This window comes from Aythya ferina, assembly GCF_964211825.1.
Source record: "Aythya ferina genome assembly, chromosome: 3".
Classification (NCBI taxonomy): Eukaryota; Metazoa; Chordata; class Aves; order Anseriformes; family Anatidae; genus Aythya; species Aythya ferina.
In genome coordinates, this window is record NC_140298.1 from 62,070,157 (window position 1) to 62,097,965 (window position 27,809).

The 27,809-nt window shown below is 43.3% G+C and overlaps 1 protein-coding gene across 6 annotated transcripts in view; it reads left to right on the forward strand.

Moving 5' to 3' along the window:
• Nucleotides 1–1,759: 1,759 nt before the first annotated feature.
• Nucleotides 1,760–27,809, forward strand: part of ANKRD6 (ankyrin repeat domain 6) — a 100,394-nt gene continuing 74,344 nt past the window's right edge. For all 6 annotated transcript variants that reach the window (XM_084514354.1, XM_084514356.1, XM_084514357.1 and 3 more), the window contains exon 1: nucleotides 1,760–1,844. The gene's annotated coding sequence lies outside the window, so the exon portion shown is untranslated. The remainder of the gene's footprint in view (nucleotides 1,845–27,809) is intronic.

Sequence of the window (27,809 nt, forward strand, 5' to 3'; positions counted from 1 at the left end):
GACACAAGCCAGGATGCTGTTGGCCTTCTTGGCCACCTGGCCACACTGCCGGCTCACGGTCAGGCATGTTATGCAGGACGACTCAGAGAAGCTGTAGTAGTAAAAACTCCATGGGAGGATGGGATTTTTCAGCGCCCAGGAGGCTGAGCTGCAGCCAGCTGCCTGCCATGGCTCCCTCAGACCAGCACTACAGGCAGATCACAGCCGCTGCCCTCAGTGAGGCTCCTGCTTTGGGAGCTCCTGGTGCTGCTCCTGATGTCTTGCTCCACCTGGGGCACTGGAGCCATCACCCCATGGTGACAGGACTGGAGAAGGTAGCACGGGGAGCTGAGCTCGCCATGCTCCAGCTCCATGTTTTTCTGTTTCTATCCCCTTCATGCCGCTGTTATCAGGAGGCTTTCCAGGCTGCCCTAATCCACTTGAGATAATGGAGGAGCATTTTTTTCCATAGGGGAAGGAGGGGAGAAATCTCTTTTTATGCCATGCTATGACAAATTACCCATATGCAAATGTGTTGAAATGCCTTTCTTTCTCCTCAGCTCATCCACCAGCTTGGAAGTTTTGCCTGAACAGATTTACAGTGTCCCAAAAGGCCACGTGAAGTGTTTCAAAGCTAAGTCTGCTATCAGGAATTGGGACCAAGAGCTTCTACCAGTGAAGTTTCTAGTATTCTGTCGTGGGACGGCCCAGGGGGACATGAGTCTGTTGAAAACTCCTGACTGAAAGTGGAGACAAGTTTCCAGGTCTGTCATAAAGGGCCGTCTGTCTCACTCCGGTACCGGCTGATCGCATCTGCACCGAAAGGGCCGTTATGTTTCAAGGCTGGCGAGGGGAAGTGAGCCTTGCCCACAAACCTGACTGACGGTATTAGGTTTCTTTTGTACAAAGAGCTATGAAACATCACCAGTCGCTGAGAATAATTTGGAGATATTAAAATGCTAAATTAGGGTGTAGAAGCTCAGGAATGACAGGGCTGATTACGATGCAGTTCTTCCCACAAATCTAATGCCAGCGACTGCCTGCTTGGCTACGGCTGCAGGTTCAGAGCCACTCAAACTCCAGGCTCAACTCCAGATAGGTTTTTTGAGTAGGGCTGAAGCATTTCTGCCAACCCCTCGGCAATGTAATCTGACCTGGGCTCTGCATCAACTTCAGGAATTACTCCTCCTCTGTCTCTTTGCCACCAAGTTGTTCTGCGTCCCCGCTGCACTTGGCTTTTTCTCTTTCTTTTTCCTCCTTTTCTCTCTCTCTTTTTTTTTTTCTTTTCCCTTCTTGTCTTCCTTTTTTTTTTAATTTTTTTTTTTATTTTTTATTTTTAAATCTTTCATCATTTAACTTCACAGCCTGTAGCACATAATGAAACTGCGCCATGCCTTCAGTCACGGGACTGGTAGGTAGGGCAGGTAGACACGGGGCTGAGTCTTTGCACATACGCGGTGCATAACATTGCATGTGCTTGGACTCTGTCAGAGAGGAGCCCTGTTTCACAGACAAGACAAAAACTTTCTGTCTCAGGCAACTGAGGGAATTCATTAATTCCTCTTCTTAACAGGAAAAAAAAATAAAATACAAAAGTGGCTGTCTGAATTACTTCTTTAACACACAGCTCACGGGTTGCTCGCATTGCACCTGCAGCAAGGAGAGGGCTGGGTCCCCCCGGCCCCTCACCTGGGGGCCATCATCCCCTTGCCCCCCTTCCCCGCTGCGAACCCCGAGGCCGCGGGGGCGCTGCCGCTGGGTGTCGCCCTCGCAGCGGGCACGGCCCCGGCGCCGCCACCGCCACCACCTCCGGGGCCGGCGGCCCGGGGGAGCCCAGCCCGGTGGCGGAGGCTCCGGAGGAGACGGTAGGGCTCGTCCCGGGGCTGCTCGGAGGGGAAGCGGGGCCGGGGAGGGGGCTGCAGCCTCGGGAAGGTGGCGGGGGCGCCGCGGAAGGGGAGCCCGCGGGGGGTTAGGGCGCTGCCTGCCTGCCCGTGCGGGTCCTCGTCGGGTTTGGGGAGCCGCAGCGCCCTGCTGCCAAGTTGTAGGGTGGTGTCCCCGCTGTTGGCAGCACCCCAAAACTCCGCTGGAAGCGGCCCCGCCGTGCCGGGGGGCTCCCCGCTGAGCGGGGCCTGGACCCGGCATCGCCAAGGTGCCAGGAGCCCCCGGGCTGGGGTGCAGCACCGGGAGCCCGAGGCTGCCCTGCTGCTGCTCTGAAACCCGCCTGCTCTTGGGTTTGTGTTTCTTTGGGGTTGCGATCGGGGTTTGGAGAGCGCACCCGTCCCAAAGGACGGGTTGTCCGCGCCCTCGTGCTGGAGGAGAAGACCTGGAGGCACAGAAAGTGGCAGGAGGATGGGTGGGTGATCTTCCCCCCACTGCCTGTCCACATTATCTTAAAATGATCGACCAACATTAACGCCAGCATCTGCCAGGAACATCTACAAATCTGTCTATAAATCAAACACGTAAAAATCTATCAAGGACTAAACGCTCACGCAGCGTTAGCTGGGCATGGTGCAGACCCTCTGATAGCACTGTCTGAGTGCATGGCTTGTTTTGAGGAAGAGAGTGTTATTTACTTAACTTGCTTGCTCTCCAGGTGATACATCCAGGTGTGCAGCTACTCTTGTAACAACTTATTTTGGCAGGCTCAAGTTCAAGGTATTTGGTAGTCTCCGTTCTCTGGAGACTCGGAAAACGTGCTGTTTCTGGAGATGCACGATCACGTTTCCGATCGTCAGCTGCAGCGCAGGCAGGAAGACGTAGCGTAATGGCTTAATGCAGAGCTTAACAACAAGTTTTGAGCAGAAAAGTTACGTCCCCTGAATGTACCAAAAGTACCATTCACTACCTGCATAACGTATTGGGCACCTGCCCTTAGATTTTGGTGGGACAGAAGGTCTGTGAAGCCCATGTTTAGGTGCCCGGTGTTGAGGTGGTGCGTGCTGGTTTGTGCTGGTGAGGCCCCGTTAGCCTGGCAGGAGGGGATGGGAATTCTGGAACAGAAGTGCTCTCGCTGCTTCTCTCCTCCTTGTTTGTTTGAAAAGAAACTTTAATCAAATTCAAAAGTGACTTTGTGGTGATATTCCCTTGGGAAAGGTTTTTGCTTTCCCCTACTTCTTGATATTTACCCACATTGCGCTTTCGACCTCATGTTGGAGACTGACTTTGAGCGCTAGAAATAAAACAATCCGTAAGGGCTCAGTAAAAATAAAGTGAGCAGCCTCCTCTTCATCCAGGATCTTTTCTGCAAGCTTTTTGCAGAGCTCTTTTTTCTTTTCTGGGGGAACAGAAGCGGTGGGGATGTTGGTGTAAGTCAATATGGAGCAGTTGCAGCACCTGGCTTAGGATCGTGCCCTGTCCCAGGTGGCGCGTGCTGGAGCTCACGTTGTCAATCATATGATGTTCTTGCACTTGATTAGATGAATGATATCTTCAGGAATGAGGCACCTGTGGGGCATGGTAGTAGTGATTAAGCCCCAAGTTGTATTTCTTCAGCTTCACCTTTGCACTTTGCCAGTGAGTCATGTTGTGATGTAAGACGGAACCTTGCTGCCCCTTCCTTGCTAAATTCGTGCCATAGGACTAACAGTATTTATCTGTTCGGATGGATGGCATAACAAAGAATGTTTGTAAAGCACTTTAGGTTCTTAAATTAATTACGCCATCTGACAACGGTGTTTTATTTATTTACTCTCATTAGTTTGGGATTTGTCATTCAGCAGTTAGGACTTAAGATAAACTTCCAGAGAGCTCACAGTCGTACCTTTTCTTAGCGATACATCAGTGCAGCACGTCACTAAAGGCAGTATTTTATTTAAAACAACAAATGAGGTACCATATTTCACTTGCAAGATTGGCCTAGGGAGATATTTGTAAAAGACAATAATGAATTGTAATTGCTTGGGGTGGGGGAACTAAGTTGTTTTATCTCATTGTTTATTAAGGAATTTAAACATGTGACTTTAAAAATGGTCCAACCAAAAATAGAAGGTGTAGACCTGCACTTTGGAGGGACCTCAGGCACTGATAGTGTGTAGCAAGGGGGTAATTACCTTCCCTGCCTTGTGTCCAGCACCCAGGTCTCACCTCCATTCTCTTCAGCATTTTATATATGTGTATATATGTATGTATAGTATATATGTATGGATGGTATAACCTTATTATAACAAACTGTCCTTCAGCAGTAACACCTAACAGGGAGTGGAATAGTCAAGAAGTAACTGAGCTGTTCCTAAATGGTCCACCATCTAGCAATGGTATGCAAGAATATTTGCTATTATTTTACTCAGAAATTACTCTGAAGGCTTTTGTCAGCAGAGTTGCATGTAAGGTGGTTATACTCCTAGAAAAATACGGTGTGCATGCTGTATAAAATTATTGACAGGTTTGCAGAAATCTGTGTCGTACATAGTTGAATCTGTTGAAGGTGTAAATTCCTTTAGTACCAAGGAGAAATGTAGTGCAGCCTTACTTGTTATGCAATTACAGGTTGCTTAAATTTTGTACCAGGATTTTATGGATTTAAATTTGTCTCTAATTTTTTTGTGCTACTCAGGGAAAAAAAAAACAAACAACAAAACCAACCTTCTAATCAAAACTCAGATTATCGTCTGGATGAGTAATTACATGAGGCAAAGTAGAGATGAAATTTCAGTATCTCTGACAGGTGCACTTGCTCCTAGAGTTTGTTTAATTCTTAAGATGCTCTGAAGGAGACTGAGAAAACTCTAAAATATTGGTGGTAGTAGATTAAAGGGATGTTTGCTGAGGTTGTTTTTTTTTACTACTTTGGTGCTCAAAGGCATAATATGTCTGAAGAATGAAAGAGACAAAAATTATTAGTAATGAAAAACTCTCATCAGCATATTGTAGACCGTAATGTTCTGACTGCATTCACAGTTTACCCTCCAAAAGTGTATGGCTTTGGAAAAAAAATCAGCCACCCATTTAGTAAGAAATAAATATTTTTTAAGCAAACGTGAGCTTAGCATCTTGCTGAGAAATTTAATCTAGATATTTTGTTGCACTTCAACCAAAGGCTCTTTTGGTCCTAATGCTTCAATCAGAAAAATACTTTAATTTCTGCCTACTTGAGCTCAAACAAATAATTATATGTGGGCCAATTGCCATTAGGCCTTACAGTAATAAAAGTATTTCTTTAAAACTCAGTTCAGTCTGGGAGCTTCTAGCTCTGGTGATGCCATGGAGCCTCTGTTTCTGGCTCTCAATTCTTGAACCTAAATTGTGTCTGTATGCTTTGGTATAGGATGATGAAAAGGGCTATTTAAATTTTGTCACCTGTGCTTACCCAACCATGATTATGTTCTGAATACAGCTTGTGAATGTTTCAGTTTAAAGTTTGATTCTTTAACTGATATTAAACCTACAAATCCAGATCATTTTCTAACTAGCAAGAGCGTGAGGGGGTGGAAAGTCTTGCTGAGCTGCATGTTGTGGCTTCTTTCTAAACTTTTTTTTTCTTTTTTCCTCTTGTCCGTATTTGGTTTATCTCATGCTGTCATCCAAAAAAGTACTGGGCTTGTGAAGGCAGGTGTTCAAAAGTTAGGAAGAGCCAGAATAAACACGTGTGAATTCCTGCCTTATTTGTTGCATAGCTTTCAAATGCACGCATGTCAGGATGTTCTTGGAGCACTGCTTCCCTGGAGGATGTGGGTTGCAAACCCAATGCTTTGGGTTGGAAGGGACCCCAAAGCCCACCCAGTCCCACCCCCTGCCATGGGCAGGGACACCTCCCACCAGCCCAGGTTGCCCAAAGCCCCATCCAGCCTGGCCTTGAGCACCTCCAGGGATGGGGCATCCACAGCTCCTCTGGGCAGCCTGTGCCAGGGCCTCACCACCCTCACAGTGAAGAACTTCTTCCTAATAGCTAATCTAAATCTAACATTTTTTATCTTAAAGCCATTGCCCCTTGTCCTATCCCTACCCTCCCTGGCACGGAGTCCCTCCCCAGCTTTCCTGTAGGCCCCTTCAGGGCTGGCAGGCCTCTGTTAGGTCTCTGTGGGGCCTTCTCCTCTCCAGGCTGAACAACCTGGATGAACAACCAAATGTTTTCCTAGCTCTTTGTCAGCGTTTCTGCCACATGTTGCTTGAAATGCAAGGTCCTTGGAAGCAACAGGGAGGCTCTGTCCGACTGCCAGCACTCCTGTCCTGCTGCTGCTCCTCTGTGGCTCCCTCCTTATTCCTCGGGCCCTCTGCCTGTTCTCCAAGCCCTAGGTGCTTCTCAGGCTACCAAAGGGTTGAATCTTGAGCTCTCTGACCCTGCAGGGGAAACTTGCCCATGGGGGAATTGGGCTGTGGTTGGGGATAGGGTTTGGGCAAGTGATGGATGGAAGTTCAGAGCAGTGGTTGGTGGCCTTCAGGGCAGAGGCTGGCGGGAGCACGATGTGCTTAATGTAGGTCTGCCATAATCATGGGGAAAAAGGCATGAAAGGTAAGGCTTTTTAAAACTATCATGTGATTAAAAGTGTTTTTAAGTGCTCTTCAAATCATTAAATCTTGTTTAAACCCTGATTTAAACCAAGCTTCTTCTGAGAGTTTGTTTCTTACTTTCCCTTTCTCTCTCGTGACTTGCCTTCCTCCTCGCCTAAACACCATCTGCTCCTGTGAAAAGAGCAGAGCCACTGAAGGTAGCATTTTTGGGTGCGTGACCTGGCAAGGAGATGGATGAAAGCACTTTCATCTGCATTATGGAAAATACATTTGGATTTGATGGAAATTAATTCTATAAGGGTGCAGATTGCTGTGTCCGCATTGCAGTGGGCTTGTTTTCTTTTCCAGGTTGAGCTGCCAATTAGTTTAAGCAAGAGTCAAGTGTGTTTTCTGTTGGTTTTATCAGCACCTGCAGCGTGACATCTTAGCAAGACCTGTTGCTAGTCCATTTATATTGTGGTGACCTCTTCTTAGTCAAAACCCCTTCAATCTTCTCGTATGGGTCAGTCACTGTGGAAGGTGCCAGCTTTGTGTTTGGTTTAAGATGAAGCCACCACCTGCAGAAATTGCAGCCTGCTTGGAATCCTCCATATGAGTAATTTCCCTTCGTTTTCTTTCTGACCGCTTTTGCTAGAAGACTGTCTGGCTGAAGAGGATTAGGGCTGGGGGCCGGGGGCTGTGGTATTATCCACCTGCCATCTGCAGCCTTCTATTGACATTATTGTCCTGGTTTAAATCCAGATTTTGAAAGTACAGCGCTTTCTTATCATTTTGTCTTTTCCAGACCTCGTAGCAGCTTCTGAATCCTTGCAAGGAAGTGTTGCAGGCGGGCATCGTAGCAGCTGCTATGTTTTTTTTCATTTTGGAATCTGGAGGTAGTTAGGAAACATAATAATAAACGTTTTGCTTTGGTGTGTATCACGTTATCATTTTTATGGGCTGTCATGTGGTGTCCTGCAGGCACATGGGAGAGCGTCAGCCCAAAACACTTGGTGGTATGGAAAAAGCTCTGAGGCAAGAAGTAGCTAGAAGGCTTTTTTCTTCCCACCCTGGCATCATACTACCTACAATTTCCACTTCTTCCATGGGCTTAGGCTGTCTGAAATCTCGCCTCTGGACTTACCAGGGTTATGTCAGACGTCCCCCAGAAAAGCGGTCATGGAGGATCGTGTCACGGCCCTCGGAGCAGATTTAAACTTGCTTCAGCGTGGGAGGAGGTACCTCAGCTGTAACGTGTGATGATTTCTTCTCGAGGTGTGTGCATTTCTTCCAGGGACAGCTGCTCAGTGTGCTTGAACGCCTGGCATCAGTGCAGCTACAGCTCAAGGCTACTGGTAGATACAACCAGGAGACTCTAGCCTGGAGTAAGCTGAGGTGTGAATTTTAAGTACCGTGCTTTATGAGTGAATAATCAGCTGCTAAGTTGGGTCTTTTTGCTCCACTTCACCAGCTCGGAGGAGCCCAGCTTTATGAAATGCCGACCTGGCGAGCACTGGCTGAGGTTGTAATCCACTTTGCTTTCTCTGGTGCCCTGACGGTAAGCGAGGATGCATCTGCACGCTGACGGGAGGGCTACCAGCAGGCTGGGAAAGCAGGGCAGGGTTTGGGGCACAGCCCAGGCAAGAGAGGACCTTGATGTCAGATGTCTTGGTCACTGCTATGCTCAACATCAGCAAGAACAAACCTTTAGAGGGAATTAGAGTAGGAGAAATAGAGCCATTTCTTCTCACCTGCTTTGAGCCTGACAAATGCCTGATGCTTTCTAGTATTTTTCAAGCTGATTTTCCTCTACTTAATTGTTCCTCAAATGGAAATTGTGTCTGGCCTTTGGTTGTCTCTGTTCTACTTCCTTGAAACTTTTCTAGTTTTGCTTATTTTTTTTTCTGAGGGAGTGTGAGCTGATTACAACTTTCAGGATGCAGTTGAACATTTTACAGTACTGAATAAAGGTGGGTTTGATTTTGATCTCTGCTGTAATAATTTCTAGTGCACTCTCTGCTTTTCGACTCTGCTGATGCTTTTGTAGAATAATCTGTAATAAATCTGAGATGTCATCCCTGAATCATTTAGAGCCCATCACTATGCGTAGCAAGTTGAGGTGTTGTTTTTTTCCTGCTATGAACATCAGTCCATGTTTAAATTGTACTGATTTTTGCCTGTGTTTTTACCAGCGGGTTATTTGGTGTCATTAAGTCCTTCTGTATCTCTTTGCAATCAGCGCTTGCCTTTATTTTGCATAACCTAGTGTTACCAGTGAATTTTGTCACTTAACTGCTCCAGTGTTTCTCTGTCTCCCTGTTGGGATTCATTCACAAGGATATTGAACACAGTGTTCATGATGCAGATGGCTATGGGGCTGCGTGGTTAATAGCCCTCCACTGTGATGACTGAGTGAGTGCTCTTTCTTTGTACTGTTTATTTTGTGTCTTCTAGTTGTTGTTTTTTTATACAGATGAAGACTTTTCCTATTATTCCATAGCTGCCTAGTTTTTATAATACTGATTTTTTTTTATTTTTTTTTAACTTTGATCTAAAGCCTTTAAGGGAACAAATTTCCAAACGGGAAATAAGTGAAATGGACATTGTTCATCTGCTCAGCTTCAGAGACTGCAGTGGTGCTTCCAGCCTTCAGTAGTGCCTGGCTTTTTTCCTCACCCTCTTGGAGAATGGCATAGCTACAGGTGAAAGCAGAGAAGAGGTGATTTTTTTCTAAGCACATGGGAGAGCTGCTTGATGCTGGAACGGACCATGCCCCTTGGGGCTGCTCTTAGCATGTGTATTTGGGGGTTGGACGCCACTGAAGGTAGCACGCTCACCGTAAATGTGAATTATCTTACTTCAAACATCTTTCTTGTGTCCAAACAATCAGCATTCAACTGTAACAAGTCCAACCTTGCAACTACATCCCAGCTATTCGGGGATTTAGTTTTGGTCAAAACTGAATTTCCTCAAATTCTATTCCAAATTCCCTTGGTGAAATTATTTAATATGTCTCAAATACAAATTTTATGAAGTTTAAAAAATGTAAAATACAAATAGACAAATATAATTCTTTAAATCACTTCTAATCCTTGTTCCTTCTACTTTTCAGACCGAGTTTACCATTTCTAAATGTAGGTCTCTCTTGCTTGCTCAGAATGTATCAAATCCTGTTCTCGAGGAGAATTTTGCACTTCATTTATTTGGAAGCAAGATGAGACACAACAGGAAAAGTGAATGGCAGGATTTAAAAAATCAGAACGAATATTTGCACTACATAGCATGCCATACCAGCAAATTGAAACTGAATTTGCAGTTAGAAACTCTGCTATACAGTCCTTGAGGGAGTTTCTTAACTGAAAAGAAAATATTAAATATATATATTCCCAGATTCATTGTGTGCCTACAGGTGTAAATTAAGTTAAAAAAAAAAACAAAACCCAACTTTTTTTTTTTTTTTTTTTTTTTCCTCTTCTCAGTTGCCCTTTATTCTAGTCCACTAACACATGTGCTTGGGAAGTCTGAAATTTCTAGCTTCCACACCCCATTACTCTTTCATAGAATTTATCCTTTAATGTCTAGTAACTCTGCAGACACACAAATGAGGATGCTCCTGCTTCAGTTATTAGAATTATGTCGGGTTTTTCTTCTTTTTGTTTTTAATCCTCAAAGTAGAGTACTTGGCATGGAAGCTAGAAGCATATTTTATTCAAAACCTAGCATCTAGAATTTGGATGCATGCGTTTCCAGCTTTTAAGAATAATTATTTTTTGAAATATTGTATTAGAATGAATTTGCTTATAGATCGTACGTGGTTTTTGCACATCCAGCAAATGTCTGAGTATAATTACATGGGATAAGCTGATTTTGGTAGCACACAGACACATCGGGAAAACAGGTAGTGGTGCATTCAATAGAACTGAGCACAGCACTTCAAATAAAACATCTTAAATGTTTATTTATTCCCCTCATGATTTGAAAGGAAGAACCTCTCCCCTTGACTAAGCTGAAGCATGTGTATAGTGAAGTCTTAGGTTGCCGTGTAAATAGCCAGTTTAATCTGGGATCTGGCCTCTGTGTTTCCCAGAGATGGAGCAAAGCGTCAGTGAAATGGAAATCTTTGTGTCTTTTGTACCTCTGCAGTGCTTGTGAAACATATGTTTACTCTACTTTGGAAAAAAAATAAATAAATAAATAAAATATACTTTTCAAGTAAGCTAAGCCAGGAAAGGTTAGCAGAGCAGAGTGGTACTGTAGAGGAATTTCTTGGCACGTGATTAAAACATGTGCTAGAGTGTTTAATGTTAAGATAATGGATTGCCTTGTAATTCTCTGGAGTTGTATGCTGTCATCCTCCCCAAAATAGTAAGATTTTGAAAAGTGCACAGGTAGTGTCGCAGTCTGATTGTTTTGATAACTTAGCACTTTGATTTTTAATAGTGCAGGCAGGTATCTGTGGCATGTCGGTGTTTTTTACTTAAAAAAAAACAAACAAACAAAAAAAAAACAACAAAAAACAAAGAAACAAATGAACCCTTGGTTTATTAGTTCTCACGCTTTGGATTTTGAAGCAATGTACATGAATATTCCCTCCTCTTTGCCAACAGAGCAGTTTCTCTGGTCTGTGTATCTGAAACCTACTAGTTCTCCAAATATACATGGTCTTTCAAGTAAAACAGGATAGCACAAAAGCTTTTGCAATGCAAAAGTTAGCAGATTTCACTACGTACTGTTAAAAAAAGCAACACTTCTTATGCTCTATAACTTGAATTTTCGTTTTCATTTTTTAAATTAAATTTCATTTAATTTAATTAAAAATTAAGAATAAAATGATAGTAAAATAATTACTCTAAAAAAATTGCACGAGTTTATGCATGAATAATATTATTGCCCATAGATAGGTAATTATCAACAACTTGTGTGTAGTAGAGTTATAATTAGTTTACTGTATTAAAACTCAGACCTGAAAAACAAAACTTTCAGCTAGACTTTGCATGATTAGATGGCTTAAAGATGTATGTGTGTTATCGTGGGCTTCTTTAAAATGAAATGTTATGCCGTATTTTCTATTTTTGCCATATCAGATCAGAACCTGATTTACCCCCTGGTGTGACCAATCTCATTTAATTCAGTGATTATGTCCACGTGAGTAATACTCAAGGAATTTGGCTTAGTCTGAGAAACATCTTTCCAGAAGGAGATGTAATTGCACTCAATATTAAAAAGAAAACACAAAACACACATACAAAAAAAAAAAAAAAAAAAAAAGAAGGAAGCCACAGCTTGGGTTTCCTTGTCTCATAGTATAAGGATTTTCAGTGAAGTCTCACATTCCATGACATTAAATCTGCGGCCAAGATGATATGATATTGGACGATTTCTGTATCTCAACGTGCAGGTCTGTGCTGCTGCTGAAACAATAGACTGAGTGTTTTAGGGTGCAGATAGCCTGACTAAAATGACACGTGTCGCAAAAGCTGATACGCTTTCTCAGTGGAAAATGTGCAGTAGATAAATGCTTGTGGACTGTATGATATGTCACAATCACAGGAGTAGTTAACATGATAAAAAAAAAAAAAAAAGCTTTCTGTTTACAAAACTGGCCTTAGGGTGGGACTGGAAGAAAGAGAATACAAATATGTAATACATCCATCTTATTTTTTCTCCTGCTTTCTGCCTCCCTGTATTGGGCTGAAGATAAATGGGCAGCCTAACTGCGTGAAAAAGAAAAAGGCACCAAAGTCAGTCCTCCTTCCCTGTGGTTTCCTCTCTGTGTTATGCATCGAGAGGCTGATGGCTGTGTGGCAGCACGCCAGCCTTGATAAGGTATGGTTCCTGTAGTGCCGTGAGATCAAAACTGTGCCGCAACTCCTCCTTAATCACGTTGAGCAGCCACGAGTCCAAAGATGGATTGGCCTAGTTCGGGAATGTAGTTTGAAGTTGTCTGTGCTGAAATGCCAAAGTGTGTTTTAGCCATATTAGGCCTCGGTCGTGGTTTCAAGGTAATGAAGATGCCCCTCGACGTTTTCTCTGTTGCGGTGCTGTCTCATTTTCCCACACCAAATTCCTCTTCATCTCTTGCCACTTCCAAGAGTTTCTCTGTATTGTTCTTCACCTTTTTTTCTTCTCCCCTCTTTTGTCCTAGACGTACTCTCTCATCCTTGATCTAAGACTTGTCTGGTCGTCTTTGATCTGCTTCCATACAAATCTCCTTTTTTTTTTTGCTAGTCGTGTTCCTTACAGTGGTTACTGAGTGCTGAGTCACAGCTTTGAACCCAGACAGTCACGAAGAGAACATGAGGTGGTTTAACAAACCTTTACAAGAGAATTTGTGAGGAAACAAGAAAGCTTGAGAGACATAGATCCTCTTACAGGTGCTCTTCAGCACAGTGGTTGTTGTATGACTTGCTCTGAGACTTGTTAAAGGCCAGCTACCTCCATGTTCAGCATTTTCCTCCTCACCCTCTCTTCTATGCTATCGTCCTTAATTTACAATCTGTTTTTTTTTTTTTTTTTTTTTTCTGCTTTCATTTCAACCTTAGTATATTCAGGTCTTGGGGCACACTTTTCCATCTCAGACTATTTTTAACTCTGCCTCTTGCAACATAATGGCTCGTAGGCTTTGCTGGTGGTTGATCCAGCTTTGTTAGGCTTCTGGCAATGCAGTGGTTTAATGATAACACTGGTCTGCTGTGCTCCTTCATTGGAGTCACGGGTAAAGGAGTATCTCTTGCTATCCTATCAGACAGGAGCTGCCTCCCTCAGTATTTTCTCCCCCATATGTGGTAAGAATGAAAATGGGATCTGTCTTGGAAGTGTCGTTTGGAATATGAGAGACGTGTGCTGAGCTTCATGAGGGCAGGGAAGCAGAAGGCCAAAAGGAAAATCCTGCCTGGTTCTGGGAACGAAGTCCAGGCACATGAAATCCCAGTAACATGGGCCTGCCCTTCTCCATAATTCCACCTTTTCTTTTTTTCCTGTATGTTTCCATCCAGGACGTGGGCAGTCTTTGTGGACAGATGGTTTGGATATTCTCCATGTGGTAACGCTATTGCACAACCTGGTTCCTTGTAGTAGTACAAAAGGAAAAAATGCTGAAATTTCAAAATAATTATTAACTATAAAGCAGGTATGCTGTGCTGCGTGATCCCTTCCAGTACTCAAAGTAAGGCCAGCACATCTGGTTTGGGCTGTAGACAAATTGGAAACATAAGGAGATTGAAGCACGTGCAGCAGCCGCGACCTCCACAGTTGCTGCCAGTGGCTGACTGGTTTGCTGTAGGAGGTCCTGACTTTACAAAGGGGCAGTGCCTGGCCTGCACAGTGAAGCTTTGCCCTCTGCCCTATCAGCTTCCCTTATTTGACACAAACATTTCTAGTTTCTGCCTGCTTGAGGAACCTGTCATTTGTGTGTAGCCATTCGGACAGTCGTCAGCAGGAGCTGTGATTCTGTCCTGCAAGGAGGAGCAGCTTCCAAAAGAAGCCATCTCTGTCACAAAGTCTCTTCAGTCACCTGAAACAGCTTTTCTGTTACTTTTTTGGTTTTACTTTTTGTGTGTGCTAAGAGCCTCTGCTACAGGGGATTTTTGTTTCTCCTGACTGGGTATCACATATCCATGCAGCAGATGGCATGGGTCTGACAAATGGCTTTTGGTGTAAGGGTAAACATAGTGAGAGTACACCCTGAACCATCGGCATTTTCCGTGGTCTTTTGTAGCATCACCTGAAATACACCCTTGTGCAATGCTCATTATAGTCACCTAATGCAAGATCCAAGCTTTTGGGATAGCTATCTTCTTCTGTTACTTGTTTATTTGTACAGCTGGCAAGACTGTGGATAGGTACATGTAAGAGCAACGTGGTATTTAAGGTGAGTTGTGTTTAATTGAGCTGTAGCCTGCATTGAGAGAGGTTATGTAATACTGATTTCAGTTACTTTGCCTAAAAGTGCCTGTTATCAACACACAGCTTTTTAAAATTAATTAATTGAGATCCTAGTTTGCAACATAAGTAGAATAGAACAGACACATATATGATTTAGTTTATTTTAAGCATGGTGCAGAGGCATTCCTAATGATTCAGATGTTGAGTGGCAGGCAGCAGGCTGTTGCTCTGCGTGGCCTTAGACTGCCAAAACAAATGAGGAAGGATGTTTTGGGGACTAAGCTAGTTAGTGGGTTGGAACAAAAGAGCCCTGGGGCTGGTGGCCGTAAGTTGGGCTCAGTTACCTGACTGAGATTCCTACCACTGGCCTCCAGTGTGGTGTGGGGAGAAGTCTTCCGCATAGCTTCCAGAGAATTTAGCAAGTATTAAAGTAAGCGGAGAGTATGCCCATGACCCACCGAGAGCTCTTTCAGCTCTGTGTCTGCCATGGGATCGAGCAGCAGGGTCAGGATTTCCAAAGGATTGCATGTCATGACCAGCACCACAGAGATTACTCACAAACCTCATCTCTGCAGATACTGCTGTGGAGGGCAGCTTGACCATCCATCAGAAAAGATGAAAAAAAAGAGCTCTATTGATAAGCATCGGATGTTTTATAGCATTACAGCTTCACAGGAGGATTAAAAGTGCTTTTTGCAGGTAATATTTCTTTATAGTAGTCTTCCTTCTGGAAGACCTTGGAGCATGTCAGTGTCTGTGTGGCATCTCACTCTTCCTGTCCCTGACTGTTTGTTGATAATGGTGAGCACATCAAGCACTAAAATCTTGCTTCTCTCAGGAATCAAGTCTCCAGTCAAGTACCCGGACTTGTCAACCTGGTTGATCCTTCCCCATTTTTTAATTACTTCAGACATCTGCCTTCCCCGATACTCTGTAATTACCTAGGGGTAAAGTTAAGCTGTTCTTTTCTGTTTGAAGCATTCAGTGAGAAAGGCTTCAGAAAACCTTCAGACTGATACAGGACATAAAGAGCAGGCATGCGTTCCCTCTCTGTAATTTGCACGTCTCATCCACGTGCTTTGTCAGACTTTCTGAAAGGGTATGTTTTTACTGTATCATTACAACCAACCTGATAGGTGATTTGCTACACCAAAGAAAATTATCCACCAACTTAGAAAATCAGAACTGATATTTCAGGTAGTAATTGCAAAGTTTATCTCTGAGCATAGGATAATGCCCATGGCGATAGTCTGCTCTTGCAGTTTAAGGGATAAATCCCCTTTCAGTTTCAGTCTTCTGCTTCTTTGCATCACTTGTGCCACCTCTTTGTTTCAGTAGCAAATCCGTTAGGAATTACAAAGGCAAATGTAACCCTTTTATACCTACTGTGGTCCTGTCATTCATTCCTAGGTCCCTTAGGCTGACTCTTTGGAAACCTCACTTACAAAATGAATGTATAAGCAGAGCAAAGTCATAGACCAGTTCCGCTGTTCTAACCTCCCTGTGTTTTTTTGTCTTGTAAAGCACCACCAAAAACCCTGTGTAACACAGATCTAAGCATCATGGTGTTGCATCCTGGCATAAGAACGGTTCATGAGGAAAATAAACTTTATGCCTACTCAAATTATTGATTTGGTTGTGTTTGCTGCAAGGAGATTGCCTTGCTCTGGGACAGGTGGGGTGTGTGCTTTGAAGAGATCATTGCTGCTGCCACCTGACTGTGTTGTGTCCTTCAGCAGGGAGGTGGAAACAGATAAAAACACTTGGAGATGTTTTCAGTGTGTACATTTCTCTTTTGTCAAAGGCAAACTGACCCAAAACAACCTGCTTATGGGAACATGCCAATAAATGTGTGTGGACCTGCTTGTCTGATAGTTAACTAAGCAGTCATTTAAAGGCTTGTGGTCTTCTTCAGTGGCCAAACAAAAGAACTTCACCCAAAATAACAGAACATTTTCATCCAGTTTTGTACCGTTTCTCCGTCAATAGTTAAATCAGAAGGAATTGAGGCAGTTAAATGGTTCAGGTTACCTGTGTGGGACTCTTTGGACTGGTCCTTATTTACCTGGTGACTGTCTTTGTTTAGTCACGAGAATAAAGGTTTGAATACATTTTTACAAATCTCTGATTTCTGACATAGCTACACATCTTATTCGTTTTGATATGCTTAACTAAAAATCCTGAATCTGTACTGTGTAAAGTCACTGGATGTATTGAGGATGGAGGACAGAACAGCCGAGGTCGGAAGGGACCGCTGGAGGCCATCTTGTCCAGGGCCCTGCTCAAGCAGGGCCGCCCAGAGCAGGCTGCCCAGCAGCCTCAGTTTCTTGTCTGTGTTTTACACTGGGGTTATATATCTAAATGTTTCAATGTTCTGCATCTTTAAAGGAATCCAGGTACCCATATCTCAAGGTTTTATAGTGCTTAAGAAGTATATTTTAACGTCTTTTTGGATGCAAAATCATGGCAAGTTTTTGCAATAAACAGTGCTCCATTAGGCAAGATCGTATGTCAATTTTGGTACTGTACAGTCTGTAAATACTGCAGCTAATGGGTACGCGGATGGTTTGATTTAAAAGGTGGGTTCATAAGTATGGCTGAAAAGAATGGGGCTGGAGGGCATGGGGGGGAGTGTCTCAAGAAATGACTCTACACACTGTGTGTGTTTTGGGGGTTTAGGATGTTGCTTAATGCATGGTATCTAAAGTATGTGAGTGTTAAGGAGTTTGAAAGGACTGGGACCTTGGCAAACACTTAAAGCTTTGCTGATCCTATTCTGAAAGCGTAGCAGGGGCAGCGTGGTGTGAGGCAGGTCAGTGCAGCCTAAGGGCTTTTGCAGGTGGGTCTAAAGACCTCTGTCAACAGGATTATTCACCCACGCCTTGGGACTGTCTTCAGAAATCAGCATGTAATGCATAAACTGAAGTCATTCCTGGACTCCCAGCTTGTAATGTCTGAGTCAGCAAATGTTTCTTGCTAATATACTCAGCCCAGTACATTTTGATGAAGACAAGATCTTGTACCAAAAACCTGCTGCTGTTGTTGTGCATTCTGTCCCAGCCAACAACTTTCTCAAGCATAACCCCTCCTTTCTCCCCCCGAAGTCTGCAATTGTAAAAATCCTCCTGTCGTGTCAGCACATGTCTTCGGAGAACCCGAGGGGCATTTTTAATGAGAACAGCTTCAGAATTCCTGGCTTGATTGATGAAGGAAAGAGAAAAATATATGTATCACAGAGACAGTATCCTCTTACCTGTTAAAGTGTTTGCGTTCTACTTAATGGTGATATCTGCTTAACTTTTGCAGATGCAAATTGAACAGCCAAATGCTTGCCTGTTTTCTGCTTACAAGTGTAGACTCTTTCTTTACAGTTCCAGAGGGAAAGAAGTGGAAAGCTATAGGATTAGAGGTCTTTGTTTTAAATTTTGGAAGAAATAAGCAGCCAGGACTTCAGCATTGGATGTCTTCTGTAAACTTTTCCTGTAACTTATCTGTCAGAAGTAACACTGAAAATGTTTTGAGCAGTTTGCTTCACTCCTTCGTTTCTGTAACTTTTACAAAGCAAGAAGAACAAGGTAACAGGTCTTCACTTTCAGTCCCCATTCCTCAACCCTGTATTAATGTATGAATTTCACTTTTTTTGGTTCCATTTTTGAGCTAGACTTTATATTACAGCCACGGAAGCACTGCCTGTGCTATCTTTCTGGATATCGAATGCCACTCCATGTGCTATCTTTCTGCAGTTTATTGATATCAAAAGCCACTCCAGCCTGTGCTGAGGACACCTATTACGCCAGGTGCCCTAAGTCTTATCTGCATCTACGTTGCCTTCCAGAAAGTGCCAAACCTGTTCTCATTTACGCTCAACCCAGCCAGCAGACATCATTTCTCACTGTTTGATAGCACCTCCCTTTCTCCTCCCTCCCTCCAAAAAAAAACCTTGACTCCCAACATTCCTCTCATGTCTTGCAAATACCTGTGTACCTTGGCAAGAAGCTTATTGTGTTCCTCACCACTGGCCGGTCCACTTCTCCTGTCTTGTATGCGTATTTCTTCTAGCACTTACCCCTGTAATTCAAGTAGTGGAGGAGGTGTGTACTGTGGTTTTAAATTTCCCAATACAAATCTTGTGGATTATTAGCATAGGCAAGCAGCAAGAGAGAATGTGGAGGCATGGGGTGCTGCTGGATACTTGGCTTTTATTTAAAAAGGAAATTAAACATGAAAAACTAAGAAAAGAATGGTGTGGAGCAAATCTTCAAGACATGATCATCTACGTGTCGCTCAGTGGGAGACCTGCCTTGCGTGTGTACAGGATAAACTGAATGGGGCAGAGCTCTGGAGAGGTAGGAATGTGTTTTTGTGCAGAAGCCATGAACTGGAACCCAAGAGCAAGCTGGCACCCTTAGAAACAATGGATGACTAATTGGGGTAGTTCCTGGCCTATGATTTACTTTTCAACTTTGGTGTCCTATTAACTCCTTCAGGGCAAGCATTTCCGCTGGTTTCTTGTTGCAGTTCTAAGCCAACAAATCCACCAAGATCAGGATCATTTTCTGCCTGCCATTTTCTTATTCTATTGTGTGAATCTACATCACATAAATCTGGAATTTTTTTTTTTTTTTTTTTTTTACTTTCTTAAAATTTTCTTAAAATTTCTCATTTTAATAACTACCACAACAGAGAGGTTAGATGACTGGGGAAATTTTGGGGGGCAAGACTTATGATAGTCAATTCACATCAATTTAAATCAGGAGAATGGAATAATAACCAGATAGTGTCCCTCATCTGAAACTGAACAGAACTGTCCTCTGGAAGTGCAGAGAAGGTATTAATAGAGAAGAGACCGGTGCTCTTCTACAAGAGTTGCCAACATGCCAAGTCCAATACTTGATTAAGGAATTTCTTGCTTCTGTTAGCTCTGCAGACTTCGTTTCAATCTCTTAATTGATTTTTGTGAGCTTTGAATCAGCACAAGCAAGAGCAACATCCTTCTCATCATAATGACAGTAAAACCTTCTGAAACTTCTGAAGCGAATTTCTGTTTGTCCTCATCATATCGGGCCTGTTATTAAACCAGTTATTAAACCAACATGTGTTCTGGCAAGGAGAAAGCTTTGCAAGCAGAACTTTTCCTAAGGAGATGAAAATACAGATTAGTAGGTCTCAGTCCCCAAATCTGTTTAACGTAAAATCACAAATGCCTAAGAGAAGATCTACAAGCCTGATGATTTAAAACCACAAACACCCTTCTCTTCTATAAGTAGCTTTTCAATATTACTGCGTATATCAAAGTAGAAAGAAAACTGCTCATTAAGGGTACAGTCTGCTGGATGGTTCTGGCAGAAATTCTGTTCCTTAAGACTGGGTAGGATTGGGTTTAGGTTCTGCATTTCTATATAGCCTTAGCTGCTTCCTGCTGAACTACCCATTTTTTTCAGTAGCCTGAAACACATTCCAGAAATGTCTGTGCAAGGGAGAAGAAAAAGCATGCCAAGGTTGCTGATGAATAAAAGGCTTTGTAATGAATCTTGTAAAATTGGACCTTTTCATTCAGAGAGTGAATCTCCATTACTGAGTCCTTTGTTGCCTTCTTTTGAACCAGAGGGGAGAGGAGGAGATGCTCAGTGTTGTCCTGTGACACTTGCCTCTAGCCTACCTGAACTGCCGGAGGGATGGGTTGTTTTGACTGGGGCTGGGAGAGGAATGGGGGAAAACGCAGAGGAGGTTGATTCACTCTGGTTTTGTTTGCTTGTTTTAAATCTGTAGATACATCAGTGGTATTACTTCACTATTAAAACTACCTGGTTTGGGAAATTTAAATTTACATTGAAAGTTTGCTTTTGATCTATACTGATCTGGGCTAAGAGATGATAAAGAAAACCTTCAGTTTTAAAATCGTTATTTAATAGACATTCGGGTCCTGCTGACTCCCAGTCCCTTGGAATAAATCTCTTGAAACTGAGTGTTTTTTTTTTTGTTTGTTTTTGTTTTTGTGTGTGTGTGTTTTTGTTTTTGTTTTTGTTTTTTTTTCACTAGTAAGCTATTTCCCAACAATGTTGTTTGAAGATTTGTTTTGTTAGTACATCAACTTAGAGCTTCCTCCATGGTGAATTTGGATTGTGTGTGTATTTTTATCTAGGCTGTCAGAACCCCAAATATACAATCTCCCCCTGCTGAAGACAGCACATTTCTTACAGTCTTCCTGGTAATTACAGCTGGAGAACAACCCTGGCAGTTCCCAGAGAACAAGGCGATAAGGAGTGCGTGGTCAAGGCTGGGGAGCTGTGCTGTGTCCCACACATACACCTTGGGAAAATGATGCATCACACTTTAAATAATAACAGCTGATTACTAATAGGTAATAATTAACACACAAGCACAGACATGGGGGTTGTAACTTCCAGAATACACCGGGGAACTTGATGCAGTGGAGGAACTGTGTGAAGGAGCTGCCTGCGGTTTGCTTGTTGTAGGAGTCCTTGCTTGTGAAAGCTTGCAGTTAGCAGAATAAGCCTCATAAAGTTGTCTATAAACTTCAGTTTTTCCTTAGGTATGACCTGTTGTCATGCATAATATCTCTTGGGGAATAATGCTGACAAGGATATTAATCCATCAAAAGGAATTCCTGTGGTGGTAAACACATAAGGGAAGAAGTTCCCTTTCTTAATAGTTCAGTGCTTCTGGCCCTACAAGAGCTCCTATGGTGTGATGCGAGATGTTTCCATCTTTTTAAGTGAAATTCTGCAGCTCCATTACAGCAAACGCTGCAGCATCTGCCAGTCCCTTGCTTCAAGGGGGCTGCCCTGTCTGCACAGGCTGCTGCCAGCTTTCTGTGTTGGCTGCTGGCGTGTTTGCTTGGCAGGCACTCTCACCTGGGAGAGCTTTTTAGAAGGCTCTAACCCATATTTCCCATTAAATTTTTTTTTTTGGACAAAACGTCTAACTCGGCAATTAGGCTGCTTCTTTCCATCCTGCGTCCAAGTTCAGCATTTGACTTTGTGTGTGAGGGATTTGGCTGGGAAGTTTGCCCCTCTGTGCTGTTTGTTCTTCTGACCGGCTGCAGCAGCTGACAGCCCTTCAGATCTCAGGGGGAGACCCAGTAACACACTTAACAGGCAAATCTCTCATTATTTTTCAGTCCTGGAGGAACCTGCCCTGGCAGGGGGCTTGCTGGGGAGCTTAGCAAGGTCTGTGGGCTGGCTAGGTGAGACCTTCTTCCCTCTTTTCTTCCTTCCCAAGCAAGAAAGGAGAGAAACCAGAAGTGGATGTTAAAGGATTCAGAGGCAAAGCATCCTCCTCTCCTGCTGAGAGGAGATGATGGCTCCTCTCCTCAGAACACTTTCCATGGCTTGGTTTGTCCTCTGCCCTACTGAAGCTGATACTGCAGGGATAAAGCACTTTGAAGGGAATGAATGATGTGTCATGAACCAGCAGTGCTGCTTTTGCTCACTTGGAGAATCCACTGCAACACCCACTCCTCTAGCTGGGGAGCACAGCACTGACTTTTAGGGAAGAAGCAGACCACAGAGGGTTGCAGAAAAAGGAGCTGTGGACACAGGAGGTTCCCCACAGGTGTGCTGAGATACCCTTTTCTCCTGTGCCAGCAGGTGACTTGCTCTCCTCCCAGCGAGGAGACTCCTTCAATCTGAATCAAATTGATAATATTACTGTAAAACGGACCCTCTGATCTCCAGACAGGGTGGAGGAGGTGGCATCTTCAGTTCCCTTCAGACCTTGCCCTTGTTTATTATGGAATTGTGGAAAGTATTCCTTCAAGTCAAAAAATACCAAATGTGAAAATCACAGTGTGCAGCTGCCCAGGAAAGGTTACAGCCCCAAGCTGCAGTTTCTGCAGTGCAGAGGGGAGGAATTCTCTGCCCAAGCTAAAGCTTTGTATGTTTTTAAGTCTGGACATGCAGCCACGTGCCTTCCCAGGGACCACAAGTGGATGGGACTGGTGCTGTGAGAAATGTTCTTCCAAACCTCCTGGGGAGGAGTGATGCCTGCTGCTCACACACAGCTGCATGTGGAGCTGGGTCTCACAACAAGTTGATTTGGCCAACTGTCTAGGTAAGAAATCTCATAAAGAACCTCCAGACCCAATTTTGACCACTTTTTTTTTTTTTTTTTTTTCATGAGGAAAAATGATGTTGACAGGTCTCTTGCTGTATAAAATAATCAGGGCCATTTTGTCTTTGACCCCTTAGGAAGGTGGAAGGTAAGGTTTTACTGTAGCATGAGCTTTTAGTTTGCTGGTCAGGTCATCTGATGTGGGTGTTCCTGCTGGTTTTATTTTGCCTCTGTTTTACACAAAGTGAGCCTGAACTGATTACAGCCTTGTCTTTTGTGGTGGATGGACAAATAAAGCAGGACTGATCTAATTATTTCTTCATAGCTGCCTCATGGAAGACACATCCATCATTTTGTGGGCAAATTCAATGACCAGAACACGTTGTCTTCATTTTTGGAAGTGTGGCTTGTGAAGCACGTGTTGTTCTTTGGAAGTAAAGCGTGTTTTAATGCACAGGGAAAGTCTGACAAACACATGCATAACACGGGGAAAAGTAGCTTCATTCTCCCATCTTTAAAGATTGGTTTCATCTTGGAGCTCCTCTCCAAAAATATGATTAAAATAAGGCGCTGCCAGTGGTTGCCTTGAACAGTTAAGCCACTTAAGGAGTTGGGATTTGGAAAGCTTTCTCAAAATGAGTTAGCAGCCTCAGCATACCGTTCTCTCAGAGAAATACATCTGTGTGGCTTTCTTCTTCTGTCAAATGGTATGTAGGTATATTTATAAAGATTTATTCCAAATATTCCCTTGCTGAAAAAGGATTCCACCATCATTGGATGTAATCGTATTCCCATATGAAACCAGCCTCTGGCTCACTGGTATCTTGTGTTTCTTCTGTCAAGAAGATGATACGCGACTCAAGTCTCAGAAGTGAATTCTTGCTACATTCGTAGTACAAATTAATTTATTTAAAAAGTGGCTCTTTTCTCATAATCTATTGACATACACGCTTATTAATATTCTCTAACCTCATTCTTTCACAGAGTAGTTGAGTTTGGGAGGGACCTCTGGAGATCCGAGGAGGCTGCACGCCGCATATTAGAACAGCACATTAAATACCTGGAGGGAACTACATCCTCGTACGCTGTGCTGTGCTGACTGAAGGGGAAACCACTTTTGGTTCAGAAGCTTTCAAATGCGCTGCTGATCCCCAAATAGTAATACGCCACTATTGATTTCGTGTCCAGTCATCATTTCAGAGCTACCCTCACATCATTGTCCTTTCTTTGTCTGTCACCCTTGATCGAGCTTTGGAGCGCTGAGCATCTGGTGAAGGTGATGACAGCAGTGAAAATGTAACCGTTCGGAAGGAGGCAGCAGGGATGCTTGCACCAAAAGGTTGATGTTGTGGATTCAGCTTCACAGGTGAAGCAAATCTATGAGCCATTTGTGCTTGAAACTGTGTGTGAATCTCAGGTCACTGTAGGGCTTCCCTCCTGTCTCGTGTTAGTTGCTTTGCTATCTGTCAGATCACTAATGGTCATGCTGTTAAGAAGTAAGCCCTCGAAGGATTGTGAGGGCTTAAGGCAACCATGCCAAGTTACGGGCTCAGGGCGTGTATCAGACACCAGACCAACAGCTTATCTCTAAATCATGGCACAGACACAAATGCAGATCAGTAGTACAGTTATCCGGCTTGAAATCCAAGTTATCCAGCTTGAAATTTCTCACTTTCCATTCGTATATTGGCAAGGAGGTGCAAATTCTTTTCCTAATATTTTTTTTAAGGAAAAAAGAATTATTGGGATAGTGAAGCATAAATTTGGTGAGAGGAGTAGGGTGACAGGCGGGGTGCCAGCCATACCCAGACTTTTCACACAAGAGATTCTGACAGTGCTTACATGTTTTATTTCATGAGTTCTCAATGCCAGCATCCTGAAGGCTAGTGTAGAAGGTGTACATTTCCACTCCCTCAAGCTGTAAGGGGGTTAAATCTAGGATTCCCATTCTCCTTCCGTGCCCTTTAAAGGAAAAGGTTGGTGCGGTCTTGCAACCACAGCTTGCTCTGTGTTCCTTTCTCCAGGACCAGAAAGCTCGGGGTGGTAAATCACAAAACTTGACTTGCTCAGGACTAGCAGGAGGTGCAGGATGTCCCCAAAAAATGGGCTCGTCAGCACACCTGTGCTCATATGTGTAATCAGGGGTGTTAATCTAGGTTGTTGTTACTTCATTAATGATTTTACAGCCTGTCCTGTGTATCTTTTTGCCTATGGTATGGTAAATTCATTTGGATCCAGCAGAGGAGAGATGCTTTGAATCCATGCGGCCAGTGAAGAGAGCTGCATGGTCTGATGGTAAACATCACCATGGGCATGTGAGAGCTGAAATAATAACTGTAATAGTCTGAGGTATTTTACAGACCCTCAAGGCAAGTGCTTGAGATTATTTGCTTTTAGATATGAATTGGACGCAGTCTGTGGATTGGGATTAGGGAACCTTTGCATTAGCCTTGAGTGAGAGGGGAAGAGCCCTGGCGAATTCCCACGTGCTAAGGGGACTTCTTGCAATACCCTTTATCTGCAGTACAGACGTTATGAGGTATTCAAAACAGATTCCTCTCGAAAACAAATTGCTGAATTCCCATATTTAGCCAACAGACCAGAAAGGCATTACTGCCTTCTGCAGTTTTTGCTCGGTGTCCTGCACGGCGCTTTTTCTGTTCGTGCCTGTTCCCGACATCCAGCTGGGCAGCGGAAGGAGCGGCAGGAAGGAAGGTCACTGCGTGCTGTGAAACCTCTCCCACAGCCTCCTGTTAGCAGGCTCTTTATTAATTTATTTTTTTTTTTCTGGCCTTTGTAGCACCTGCTCGCTGCCCCTCTGGGCACATCTGCACAGGCACCATTCGTGCAGGCCCAGCTCTGTGCTACACCCGGACCAGAGCAATGCAAACGCATGCCTAACTTTTTTTTTTTTTTTTTTCCCCTTGTTAGATTGACCTTGGGAGTAAACCTGTTCCCTGTGCTATTTCTGTTTCAGGTATGTGCTGGGTGGAAGTATTAAGTGTTGCCAGAGTTGCTGGCTGCTCCATGGTTTATTAAACATAAAGTAAACAGACCGACGCTGAGCAGCGTCTGGAGAGGTGTGCGATTTCTGCTCCCTGCTGCCCTCAGGGACCTCGTTTCTCTTACCTGTGTTATTGTATACAGGAAACTTAGTTTGTCTTTATGATCCCAGTTGTCACTAAAAACAGACAGGCTCTGAAATATGAAAGCCTATCTCACCTAATAATATATATATATATGTATTATTTTACCCTATATATAGAATAGTATGGCACAGTATTAGAAGTGCAACCTGTCTGCCTATCAGGAATGAGTAGGTAGCTCTGAAACCCTAATAACTGTAGCTATTTCAACTTCCATAGCTCTTCTCTTCTCCTGAGCACATCCCCTGTACAACCCAGGAGCTGCCTGGGGCATTAGAAGATGCTATCAGACCTGAGCTGTTGTGTGATCCTAGGGATTTCAGCCATGAGGTGGGCACTGGGTCCAGTTTCGGACTGTTTTTTCCAACCCCACAGGGGTAACAGCAGCTGCTGGCTCTGGATCCTGAGCAGCTACAGATGTGGGTTACTTCCAGCCCTGCCTCTTCCCTTGTGGAAGTGCTGGTAGTATCTTCTTGAAGAGAGAGCTGGTGGCTGGGAGGATTCCTTATGCAGGCTGCATCTGCACCGTGCCTCCTGCTCCTGTACCCAAAGCAGGACAGCTTCTGGTGGCTGCCATGCTCTGTTTTTATCAAAGCGTTCCTCACTATGCCAGGAAATACCCAAATGAGAACTTCCAACCTTTTCTGGCTTCCTCAGGAAGCTTCTTTGCCAGTGCAGAAGACCCCCACCCAAATGGAGACAAAACATCGTGCACGCTCCTATGCATATGATCATATCTGGAACGAGTAAGTACCTTGTGCTGGTTTTAATTCTGGAGATTTGCTGCTGGTTTCAGCCTCTGGAGGCTGGGGTATTGGCAAGTCTCTGAACAGAAAAATTCAATGTTACTTAGGTTGGTTTTTTGTTTGTTTTCTTTTTCCTTCTTCCTTTTTTTAATTTATATTTTTTTTTCCATTGAGGCCATCGGTCTTAATAAAAATGACAGTGTATTTTCTTACGTCATTTTCTAAAATCAAAGCACCGGGGCTAAATAGCTGAGCTTCATTAAGGAGATGAACAAAAAGAAGCATCTGGCAGAACAACAGAGGACAGTGTAAAAATAGAGGCATATGCTACTGTGAGTAGCATTAGTCATTTCTGATATTATTTTCTGGAGGAGCCTTTGCTCCGTTCAGGGTAGAAGACTGCGCCAGCGAGGCCCATTTTCAGGACATTCACACAGTGTTCCTTCTTCCTGAAAATATGCCTGAAGTTTGGGGGAGTGGAGATGTCTTATGACAAGGAGAAGTCTTTGCCACAGGGCTAATTTGATAATGTATCCTAAATAAATCTTCAAAAAGCAAATCAGCAATTTTTGTACTGCCTTTGGTTTATTTGATTATTTTTTTTTCAATACACTCTTTTCCTAGAACATGAGTCCTGACTCATTGTGATCAGTCAGTACAAGGATCCTGTATAATACAACTTAAACGCACTCTGTGTTTTTACATATTTGTTTGTATAGCCTGTACAAAGAGGGCAGCTTGCTTTGCCCTAGGTTTCAGAGCTTTTGCCCTAGGCTATAATGTTACACATACCAAATATAAGTCTGTATTTCAGAAACATTAATATTTTTTCATTATTTTAAGCTTGAGTTAAAGAGTCAATTTCAAACTTCTGTCCCTGTTTCCATTTTTTCTTCTGCTCTTCTTCATTTTGTCCTTTTTTTTGTTCCTTAAGCTACTTTCTCTGACTCTTTCATCTTTTATATTTCCTTTTAAGAACCATAGCTAGGTGCAAACAGTACCGAATTGCCTTTCAAAGTGCCATTGTATGTCACAGTAAATCTGGAGCCGGAATCTTTATAGCTTGTAAAACAGAAGCATAAAGAAATTAAATTAATTTCTTAACAGCACAGAGAAAGTCGCCATCGAGCCTAAGAATGGAATACAGGTATTCTGGTCACATCACTGGACCCTGCGACCTCTGTGTCTAATTACTGCTTTACTTCTTTGTCTGACCTTTTCAGCTTTTTGTCCTTTTTCTTTTCCTACTTTGAGCTTGATAAAGGTTGCTTCAGGCCTGGGCACTCTGCAATTGCTTGGAGGTACGCACAGAAGAGCCTCTTCACTTGGCTCTCCGTGATGCTTTCCATGGTGGTAAAAACATGGCTGGATGCTGTCTTGTGTTTTTTTTTTTTTTTTTTTTCTGACAGCATAAATATGCTCGATAATAATATAGTGTGATTTTAGACAAAATACCTATTAAGGAAGATTATAGAACACAGATCTATTATTGACCATGGAGAATAGGAGTTTTGGGATTTTTTCCGATTTGTAGGAAGAATTATGTGCACTA